Here is an 11,010-nt window from a genome sequence, read left to right as displayed (position 1 = left end):
CCGACGGCCCGCAACGCGCCCGCCCCCGCCCTCCTCCCATTGGCTCCGAAGGTGGCGCCGCACCGCCCCATTGGCCGGCGCCGGGCCCGCCCCCGCGTGACGCACGGATGGTTCTGGAAGAGTTTGGTTGGTCGGTGCGCTCCGCCGCTTGGCGCTTCTCCCCTCCCCCTCCTTTGAACTGAATTCGCGGGAAAGGGCCGCTCGCCCTCCCGGCGCGGGGCATGCTGGGTAGAGCGGGGCCGCCTCCGCCTCGCGCGCGGGGCCCGCCCCTCCGAGCCCCTCCGAACCCTGCCGAACCTCTCCGAGCCCCTCCGAACCTTTCCGAACCCTTCCGAGCACCTCCGAGCCCCGAGGCGCCTCGGGGAGCGCCCCCCCCCCCCCGCCAGCCGGTGCCGCACTCCCTGAGGCGAGCCGTCCGCGCCGCCGCCCCCCTGCAGCCGGGCGCTGAAGAAGCCCGCTCAGCCCCCGCTAAAATCGGCTCCGGTCCTGTGGTAAAACCGGGGGCACGGCGCCGGACGGGGGGCTCGCCGGTCCCTGAGGGGAAGGGGGCGGCGGGGGCCGCCCGAGGCGAAGCCCGCCCGAGGCGAAGCCCTCCTGACGGGGGGCGCTTCCCGCCTCTGCCCCGCGGTCCCCGTGCGCGAGGCTCTTCAGGAGTCACCGTGCGAGGGTCACGAACCAGCAGTGGTTCAAGTTCACCACACAGCCTGGGGTTTGGACACCCGATGCGTCCGTGCTGCTGGCCCTGTGCCAGCTGGGTGCATCTTTTTTGTTCTCAGGGTTAAGGAACTGGACATCGTAAATGTTTTATCATTATCATCAGGAAAATGTCACGTCAGCCTCAGCCACGCTGTAAATGTGCCTCACGTTATCAGCAGAGGGGGGACTCGGATCTGATTGTTGTTAGTCTAGTTATTGCTTGTTAAGAAAGTATATGCATGTGTCCTCACACACACATTTGGATAAATACACGTACATTTTTTACAGTTTCTTTATTTTCTGATACCCAAAATGTATATTTTTTCATAGCCTCTTTTTTTTGTCTGCTGTACCTTTCAGGTTTGTTTTGGGAAGACCTTCTCCAATTATTTTTTTATGGTTCTTCCTTCTTTCCTTCCACATTTACCAGACATTGATGCAGTCTTCTCTGTAATTTCTTTCTACATTATTTTTCATGCATTTTTGTAATTCCTCTTTGCCACCTTTTCACACGCATTATACTTTTTGTCCCTCCAAAAAAAAAAAGATTATAAAAGTGATTATTAAAGTGTTTGTAAAATATTGTTATACATTTTCTCCTGTTTACCATAATCATTTTTGCTTAGTATTCCAGTTTCTTGATCTCCTGTTTCCTACTTAGCTTCTCCACATTCACACTCATTCATTATTGCTGAATATATCTTTAATTACTTACTGGCAGCGGCAGTGTCGATGCACTGTACATTTCTGAGGACCTCACATTTACTTTCTTCTCTCTTAATGCCAGGGAAATTCCTGCTGATACTTTTGTTGCTTTGGGTATTGCTATTGCCAGTCTTCTGAAAGCATAGACTAGATAGCAACAGCACACCAAATGAAGAGCATCTTCAGATGATTGAAGGTTGATCTTGAGGTCAGTGATACCCTGTGCCAAGTGATAAAAGTAACAAATAATTGCACCATGTGTGAAAAAGGCTTCTAAATGTTGTATAGCTATAATTTTTTGTCTTTGGGAGTTACTACCTAAAATTTATTACTGCTTCCTCCCTACTGTTTATAAGCCTCTACTGCTTCTGGTGGCTCATCCTTCTAAATTTCAGAACCAGGAGGAGGAGCCAGAGGGCAACTTTCCAAACGGGAGAAGGAAAGATAATTAGGCAATTAATCTCTGGCACCGGAGTCAGATCTGCCTGTGAATAGAGGAACTAAGGATAAGACTCTAGCCTTCAGCGGAGTGGGATAGCACAACAGAAATGTGAACGTATGAGCCCTGTGGAAGCAGAGTACTGATTGCCAAATAGTAAAGCTTTGATAGTTTGAGCCTGTTTTCCTTAGTTTGTAAAAAGGACTTCATTTTTTAAAACTTATTTGTTCAGATCTGCCCTGGGTTGTTCATCTAAACTTAGTGTAGAGTACTGTTGAGGTACGTTCTACTGAAGGAGCCTTAACAACTCTGAAATGTTGTATTTGGGGCTTTCTGGTGTGAGTGGCTAGAAAGAACACAGGACATAAAAGAACAGAAGTAACTTGATAATACTTAGTGCAGTTAGAAGCAAGAAAATAAATAGTCCTTTTCAAAAGGACAGTGGGACTCATCATGGTTTCTCCAGAAGAAGTGAGCTGTAGCATGAGACTGTTGTGTCCTTGAACTGCCTGGTAATATAAACCTGTACAGATTTTATAGATGAATTTATTAAAAAAAAAAAAAAAAAAAAAAAGACTTGTTTATATAGACCGGATAACAGAAAGAAGTTGGCCATATTTATCAAACAACAGGATATCTTCAATGCTAGTAAAAATGTGTTTACTGATAAAGACAAGGAGTGAAATAGAGTGTACCTTACCAAATTGATATGTGCTCATAAAATCAAAAAAGTAAAAGGTGATGAAAAATAGTGTATTTATTTGCTACGAATATAGAAAATATCCTAGTATAATGCAGGAAAAAAAGACCAGTTTCAGAAGTCTAACACGATAAATGGAAGAAACAATCATTTGCAAACAAGGGTTGGAACAAATTCCTGGTAGTGAAAGCAGAAATAGTTGGCAGAGTGTTTTTACGATATGTCAGATTTTATGGCTCAAGATGGCCAATCCATTCTTGTTTTCATGTACTGTTACTGGGATTTGCATTTGATATCCAAAAGATCACATTTGTTTCCTGCTGATTGAAAGCATATGCTACTTCTAAATCTTTTCCCAAGCCTTATTGCAATGTATGTACTCAGCATTCCTGTCAGCCTGAAAGGCTAAATTGCAGCAATTTTTACCTCTTCAGATATGTAGGAAAAAAAGCGCGTGTAAATTCTATACCACTTTATGACTTTTTTCTTCATTTCATAGTTGCACGCTTTTCTTGGTTGCCTGTAGTATCCCCCACCACTTAAACTTCCAGCTTCCAGTCTGCCAAATTACTCTTTCTCTGCACAGGAATGTTTAACATCTAAATCATTTTTTGAAGGGGAAGTTCAATACTGGTATACTTGGAGGTTGGTCTAAATGAAAGTTGTGTCAGTATAATTAAACTGTTTTCCCCACATCTTTAAACATGTGTCTGTCTAGAAATTGTTAGTAATTAAAAGAAATAACCGTACAATAACAGTGGCTATGTGAGCCCTGCAAAAGTATCACTAAAGCAAATATGCATGTACAAAGTTACTGCTACATAGCTAATGGTTTAGGTTGTCTTGGCTTCTAACAACTTAAATGTAGATTTGGAACACAAGAATAGTGCTTACTGGATGAATATAAACTTATGGTCAATCCCTAATGATTTGCTTACTGATTCAGGCCATCACGTAAGCTACTCTCAGTATTTATTAGGGAGTGATACGATATATTGGTAAGGAACTGAAATTTGCTGTGCAGGGTGTTGTTGAGATTAACAAATCCAAGGTGAGTGTTCTGGGTAGCTGTACTTCTTTATTTTGGCCTCAGGCTAGTCATGAGCATCCCACGTGAGAAGTGAAAATGCACAAATGATGTAGAACCAAGGCAGAACCAAATATTTCATGCATAGGAGGGAGGTGTAGGTCCTGCTGCTGTATCAGCGTACTCCAAGTACGGGTCTGTTTCACTGGCGTCCCTTTCTTTCCCTTAAGTGAATAAATTTCACTAGATGCTGGGTTTTCATCTGTAGTAGTTATTAATTCATTCTTCAGCACTTGTTTTTTATTTTCAGCCTGATTCAACTTTGATCAGCAGTATCAGGCCATGAAAATTATTAGATAAGCTAATCTTCACGATGTACTTGGGAAGCAAAAGTCAACTCCCACTTTGTGCTTTCCCAGTCTCTTGTAAACAGAGGCTGCATAATATTTCAGCTTGAGAAAGGGAGTTGCTGCAGCCTTGGTGTGAGAGTAGGTAGGTGGAGTACTAAGTATATTTAGGGTGGCGGGATCATGTTGCAGTTGGGGTGGTAGCTCTCAGTTTCAGTTTGCTTTCCTGCATGTTAATGTGTAGTGCTGCCTTGTTTTCATAAGCAGGAAACTAAGAGAAGAGCAAATGACCTTTACGGTAAGGGATCAACTGTACTGAAGCATGGCATAAGGAAGAAGTAAGATCTTACCCAGTAATCCAAGGATTCTGATGTATAGCTATGAAAGCGCTCTGCGTGAAAGGTTGACAGAGCAGCCACTTGTGGTTCTCATTCACATGTTTGGCTGGGGACTGCTTTTGTACAGAGCTGTTCAAATGTATGCCAGGAGCACAGTGCTCAGGCAACTTGGCCCTTGGGGAATCTTAATGCACCCAGAATGCACAGCTTGCAGTCAGCAGGTTGCTTACGTGTCTTGAGTTATTGAAGAGAGTGAAAAGTGAATGCACAGGTTTCACACCAATAGGGCACTTATCTTTGAATTGCATTGTGAACAACAAATGATAATTATTAGTCATTATTGCTAAGTAGAAATGTATGTTCAGGACTTCCTTTTTGTAGTTCTCTTAGTGATATTTTAATATAGTTTTCATGATGCTTCTACGGTGAAGTCTATTTCCTGATTCTCAGTTAATTATTTAGTTTTGCTTTGCTTGGTGGCTTGTTAGCAGCAATGTTTTTCTTTAGTGTTTAGATAGTGGACTAAAACTACCAGACTTGTTTCAAAAGCATTGTGGAAAGCATAAGTCCAGTTTATTGTGTTGCTCTAGAAAGGTAGGGAATCTCTTAAGATGTTTTAACTCTAATTATTTAACTTTAAGCCTAGTAATCTACTGACAATAAAAGTGTTCATTACTGAAAAATACATCTCATACAATGAATTAAAAAACTTTTTAAATGTAAATACAGTAAGTTCAGGATAACATCCACTTGGTTTTAAAGACAAAGACTAAAACAATTCAAATTCCATACAATATTGGATCAAAATCAAAAGTAAGAGTTCTACTGAAAGAAAATGAGGTAGCGTTGCTCACCTTTGTTAAAACCTGAATAAATTCCATTTATCACTGAAGACTCCATAGACAGGAAAAGAACTTGTGGGGTCTTTGTGCAGATAAAGGACTGTCACTGCGCTGTTGAGCTCACACAGCACTCAGAGCAGACCTTAGCATATACATAGCTGGCCTGAGTCCATTATTTTGAATGTCTTCATCAAATCTGTAATTGTTCAAAAACGCTGCTTGAGGTGAACAGGATAAAAATTCTGGTCTCTTTCATCCTCAGAGCAACTGTGTGTTTTTTTTGCCACGATTTAGCCAAGATGCCACATATTTAAATTTGAGCTTAAATTCAAAAACAAAAATGTAGTCTTTTAAGATTTTAATCTGGAGTTGCTTGCCTTTTTATGAAAAAATCTGTAGACCTCCTGGATATGAGGAGGACATACACACACACACACAAATAAGAAAAGAGAAAAAAAAAACACTAAAATATTTTTAACATATGATCCCAAACAAAATAAACAGCAAAAACTCATGCCATATTTTGAAGTTCGAATGTTTAACACACAGAAAACAAACAAGAATCATGTTAGTTTATCCTGTTATTTCAGAGCATGGGTAGTACTTACTGTGAAACCGTCCTAAAACAGTGAACTTTCAGGAACTCTGCTCTCTTAAATGAGTCCCAGAAACTATGAAAAATACTGAAAAACTGAAGCAACGTTTTTGATGCAAACTTAATGATTAAACTCAGAAATGAAGAGGCTTTTTTTTTTTTTTTTAAAGAGAATCTGCTAGGAAAAAGTGAGAATTAAATCAGTTACAGATGTAAATAGAAGTTTCTTGGGTCTGTTGACAGTGCAAGAACAAAAGCTTCAATCAGACAAAAAGAAAAATAAAGGAGGATCAATATATGTGGATCATATATAAGATACATATATGAATAGATAGTATATATTTATATATATGAGTAGACAGTAAAAATGAAACTTCATAGTTAACAGATAATTTAGTTTTAGCTTTAAGTAAGAGTTAAGTTCATTATTTTGCAACCAAGCTGAGTACAGGTTAATAAGATGAAAATTATGACTTTTATCATCAGCAATTATTTAAATGATAAGGTCATGGCAGAAACTGTTTCCCTAGTGTTTCCTAGTTAGCCCAGGTGTACAGAAGTCACATGCGTGAAAGCTTATATAAACATTTCATGCAAAAGGTAACATTATCTTCGCTCTTTTTTTTTTTTGTGCCAGAGGTTGCTTCAGATTGCATTTACAAGAATTTACCTTGTTTTCTGAAAGCTGCTCGAGGTCTGTGGTTCTGTAGTCTATAGTCTGAATGATCCATACTTCCAGAAATAGTTTTAATGGCTGTTGCCATGACCGTGGTCAAAGTACTTTTACCATGCTAAACAAAGCTCCACAGAAGGAGATGAGAAACACAGCAGGAGGCAAATTGTGACCAAGAATTATAAACCACCAATCCTAATCCCACTTTTGGGATGGAGAAATAAATCTTTATCTGACATAATTTATGCTCTTTGATATGTCAGTACAAGCATCAATTAAGCTGACATCTTTGCATTTAAAAGATACAAGGCTTTGCTCTAACGAAGTTCTATTTTTACCTGCCTTGTTCTTTATGATGTGGCTAGGTCACTCAAGGCCATGCTGCAGTGTTACCTCCTCTCTGAACATAAACAGGTTAGGGAGGTAATTTAAGATTAGCAAGACTCTGCTCTATAATGCTCTGGCAAGACTCCTAAGTGGAAATGTGTGTGTAAGAAGTAATATCAAAGCTCGTTAAGCAATACATTTCATGGTGTTGACAGTTTGGGAGTATGTAGGTGATGACTGATATAGTTTTAAATTGTTGAAATATGACTGGCATTCCACTTGATTATGACCTATCAACTAGAAGATGATGATTGACTAGTTGTAACTGCCCCGCCGCATTTAGACAGACTTTCAACTACTTACTAACCAGTCAAAGGACAAAATCAAATTAAATATCCACTACTGTACAAGCCCCTACAGACCCTGAATAAACAGATGGATCTTGTATTGAGTACCAGATGTGAATTGGCAAGGAAACAATTCAAGAGGCAGAGTTTCCCTTTACTGAAAATTCCCTCTGTATAGATGTTTGGATATTGGGACAACTGAAAAGAAACAGAATGCCTGAAAATGAGTAGGAGGAAATCTGATTCATAAAAATACAAGTGCAAAGTCAAGGCAGAGAAGAAAGTATAGGTCTTGCCTTTTTTAAGGACTCCGTGTAAGAGTCAATTGTCAGATAATAGTTCTGTTAAGGCATTAAATGAAAATGTTTATGTTTATTTTATCCGATCGTAGTTGAAGAAGAGATAAGTGAGTGAATGAAATTCTAGGAAGCATTCAAACGTAATGCTGCAGGGCAGCCAAAAAGCTGCAAGAATAAAGCTGTGCACTGATACAGACAAGCATTTGTCTATCACAGTGGAAACTAACATTTGTATAGGCACATGTACATGACAGGTACAAATATTCATGTAGGTAGAGAACAGCCCAGCTGACCAATTGCAGTCTTAAATAGAAGTTTTGGGAGGCTCAGAGCAGAACTGCAGTGACGAAACCACTATTTATCCAGATGATTGCCAATTTTGGCAGATGCAAACCAAAATATTATGTAAATTGTTTTAATAGCAAAACCAGGGAAGTTAATGTAGTCTGAAGTTTGGGATAGTCTATTTTTAACAGCAAATTCTAGGCTATTTTATTAACAGATGTGTTCATATGTTTTTAAATCAAGGCCCCACATACTCAGTAAATGCTTTGAGGGCTTATTGCTAAAAATATGTCTCTAAGGATGAACTGCTGGCTCAACTGGAAGTTTCCCAGTTATTTTCATGAGGTCAGGACATAACTGACATTGTTTAAAACTCATCTTCATATAGTATAAGTTAATGGTAACAATACTACAAATCCGGTAGCATCTTCTAAAAAATGTAATTGCTTATGCAGTCATTTAGTAAAAGAGCAGAAATAGATATCTAAATTGATTTATCATTTAAATATTTGCCTTATGCACATTAACCTTCATGCATTTTAATGTAGGCAAGCTGTAAAGCAAAAACACTGTTTTTATTCCTAATTCACAGTATATCTGTTTCTTGCAGATTTTAATCTATAAATATTAGGCTGTGACAGCTTGCCAGAACTTCTCTTGCAAGGACTTTCTGATCAGAGTTTTTCAAAAGAGACTTCATAAAAGCAGAAGTAGGAGCAGACCGAGTGACCCTACAGGTGCAAGCTGCAGCAGTTGTCTCTCCAGTCTTCCCAATAGGATTTGTGAAACTTTCTGCATCTCAACATCTTTATTGGTAATGGATCCTTCCCTTAATTTGCAGTGATGCATTTGGAATGTCAGCTTCCAAAACAAGGCACATGGGAGGCATCTAAAGTAGATTTTTTGAAAGGAAAATGAACAAAGAGCATGTCAGGTTCCATTTTGATTTGCATGACAAATCCAGCATGCAGTGTTCGGGTGGGTTGGGCTGGGCTTGCCTGCCACTCACTGCATTTGTCACTTCGGTTTGAACACTTTTGACAGTCTGTAATGTTAATTGTTCTAAGGATTGTTTTGCTGGGGGAAGAAAAGGAAAGGTTTTTGTTTTGTTTTGTTTTTTGTACTTTTTCCATTTACAGGAAAGAAGGGATATCTGAGGGAGCAGAAAATGTTAAAATGTTTTCAATCTGTTTTTGATCTGTTTTGCTTATAAATAATCCCATGAGGTCACCAGCAAGCTCAGTATTTTAAATGTTATTGTTACTCCGTGTGTGTGTGTTTTGAGAGGGAAATACTAGGCCCCTGAACTAGAAACCTGGGGAGCCTATTGTTTTGGTGCACACCATTCTTTCTTCCTTTAAGTCCCACAGTGATGGGTCCTGCAGAGTGGTTTGTACTATGCCTATATGCTTCTCTCAGATGATATTGTGGTGCTTTGACAAGTGCTAACAAGGGATTTAATGCCCCAAGAGGCATTGGTGGGCACACATTGTTAGTGGTGTGGGGACAGCATGTGAATAGCTCCCACCTATGTCAAAGACCTGTTGGTAGATATGTGCGTATAACTGAATTTTCCTGGAGACACATTTAAAGGTGGCGGTTGCTGTTGCCCCATAGGGTACACACACTTCTGTATCACCTGTCTTAAAACACACTGTTTGATTGTTTTTTGTTTCAAAGTTCCTAACTGACTGGTGTTGGTAGAACACTCGAAGTTGATCACAAAAATGTTTTCAGACTGATAGAATGAGCAAACATGAAGGTTCAGGAGAAGACTGGGTTGATCGTGTTTGTGTCTGTTCACAGTTACTACTGTTTTTCATCCAAAGGAGAGCCTAGTGCTTAAAGAACAAGGAAAGCAAGAAGATAGAAATCATATATCCCAGATGTTTCCAGGTAATGACAGACATCTACCTTTAAGCTTTGAACTCCTACACTGCACGGGATGTTCTTATTTACATGTAGTGATCTAAGTGCACCATGACAGATAAGCTTTAAATACAGAATGCTTTGATAAAGCAAAGTCATGCAATCAGAGGCAGAAATGCCAAAGTAAATGAAGATATACAATCAAGCACAGTACTTCTAATCACATTCTGGCTTAGTGATTCAGTATGCTAATATGACTTCACTTTTCATGCCTAGTCATCCTTAAACTGTTTTAGCAAAGTCTGTGGACTTACTGATGAGAGTCAGTTCAAGCTGGTGCATCTCAAAAAAGTCAAAACCAAGGTAATTAAAAAGTGTTACTGATGATCATGAATAGTATTCTTACACCACCACTTTGAGAATGGTTAGCTTGTTGTGCTGCTTTGCTGAATGCTGAACTTGATAGGATTTGCAGGTACTCACTGAAGTTTAGGTCCAGAGAACCTGAAGGCTTTGCCTGCCAAGTGGGGATGGCGTGCACTGGGAAGGATGTGTCAATTACCCCTCTGCCTAGCCTCGCTGTGGGAAGTTCCTCCTTCCATTACAGAGATGGCTCAGCTGCTCGGAGGCAGCTGCTGGATTTTGCAAATTGTACTGTGATTTGTAAAGGTGAATTGATAGCACAGTAATATGCAAAGTCACAGCTTGGGCCGTTCAGCATTAAGACATGGGGATCTCCAGCGTAGACAGCCTGCATCTGGAACTGCAGTTGTCACTGCGAGGTAAGCAGTGCATGAAGCAGCTGCGATTCAGAGCTGCCTTGGCCACGAGGATCTGAACTCAGCAGCTTGTCAGGCTTGGTCTTGTGACTGGATGCTGCCTCTGCATTTCCTGGTAGCTTTCCTGTTTGATCACTTCGTGGAAAACAATGTCACTATTTCCTGTCAGAGTGAAAAGTTGCTAAACCTGTCCAAAAATTCATTTTTTTTCTTTTGAATTGGTGCCCAATATTAAACTAACACGAATCCAAGTCATAACAGGTGAAAAAAAGACCACTGTACGTGATAGTTCTTGAAAAGTGTTTTATATTTTTTACATAAGTCGATTTCTCTGTACTCAGTAACACTTTTTAAGAGATGTTCTCATTCTATTGTAATAAAAAATTTTATTGTAAAAAAATCAAAAGATAACCTACGCCTTTTCTTGGTTATTATATATAACAAGTGTTGTGGCAGAAATTCTTTTGTCCCAAGTCCACTGTCTCTTCCCCTTGTGTTCCCAAATCACAATACATTTTTTTCAGTCAAACATCTCCTGCCTTTTTCTCCATTTAGGGAGTAATCACTGCAATAGGGCAGAACACACGTTTAAAGATGTGTTTCCAACTTTATCAACTCAGTTATGGAAGTGACAACTCATGCTATGGCTGGTAGGTATTTAAAATAACTCTCATAAAGAATATTATCCACCTACATCTTTTTTGTTGTTTTCCTGGGACTTCTCTCATTTAAGAAACAACTT

The 11,010-nt window shown here is 39.8% G+C and overlaps 2 long non-coding RNA genes across 4 annotated transcripts; one reads left to right on the top strand and one right to left on the bottom strand.

Annotated features, from left to right (window-relative positions):
* Positions 1 to 30: 30 nt before the first annotated feature.
* On the top strand, positions 31 to 10,933 carry LOC106034824 (uncharacterized). Of its 3 annotated transcripts, none has more exons than XR_010825857.1 (4): positions 31 to 491; positions 1,484 to 1,609; positions 8,231 to 8,434; positions 9,427 to 10,235. It is a non-coding gene; the product is annotated as an uncharacterized lncRNA (long non-coding RNA). The 3 variants fall into 3 exon arrangements; XR_010825856.1 differs by lacking the exon at positions 31 to 491 and adding an exon at positions 762 to 899; XR_010825855.1 differs by lacking the exon at positions 31 to 491 and adding an exon at positions 10,824 to 10,933 and having other exon boundaries at positions 9,427 to 9,516.
* On the bottom strand, positions 1,095 to 6,997 carry LOC136786642 (uncharacterized). Its single transcript, XR_010825859.1, has 4 exons — positions 6,360 to 6,997; positions 5,107 to 5,290; positions 1,412 to 1,621; positions 1,095 to 1,227 (listed from the first exon to the last, which is right to left on the bottom strand). It is a non-coding gene; the product is annotated as an uncharacterized lncRNA (long non-coding RNA).
* Positions 10,934 to 11,010: the final 77 nt, after the last annotated feature.

The sequence above is a fragment of the Anser cygnoides genome, chromosome 19 (assembly GCF_040182565.1).
Source record: "Anser cygnoides isolate HZ-2024a breed goose chromosome 19, Taihu_goose_T2T_genome, whole genome shotgun sequence".
In the NCBI taxonomy this organism is placed as follows: domain Eukaryota; kingdom Metazoa; phylum Chordata; class Aves; order Anseriformes; family Anatidae; genus Anser; species Anser cygnoides.
The sequence above is the reverse complement of the archived record's forward strand: the minus strand, read 5'-3'. Positions and strand labels throughout refer to the sequence as shown.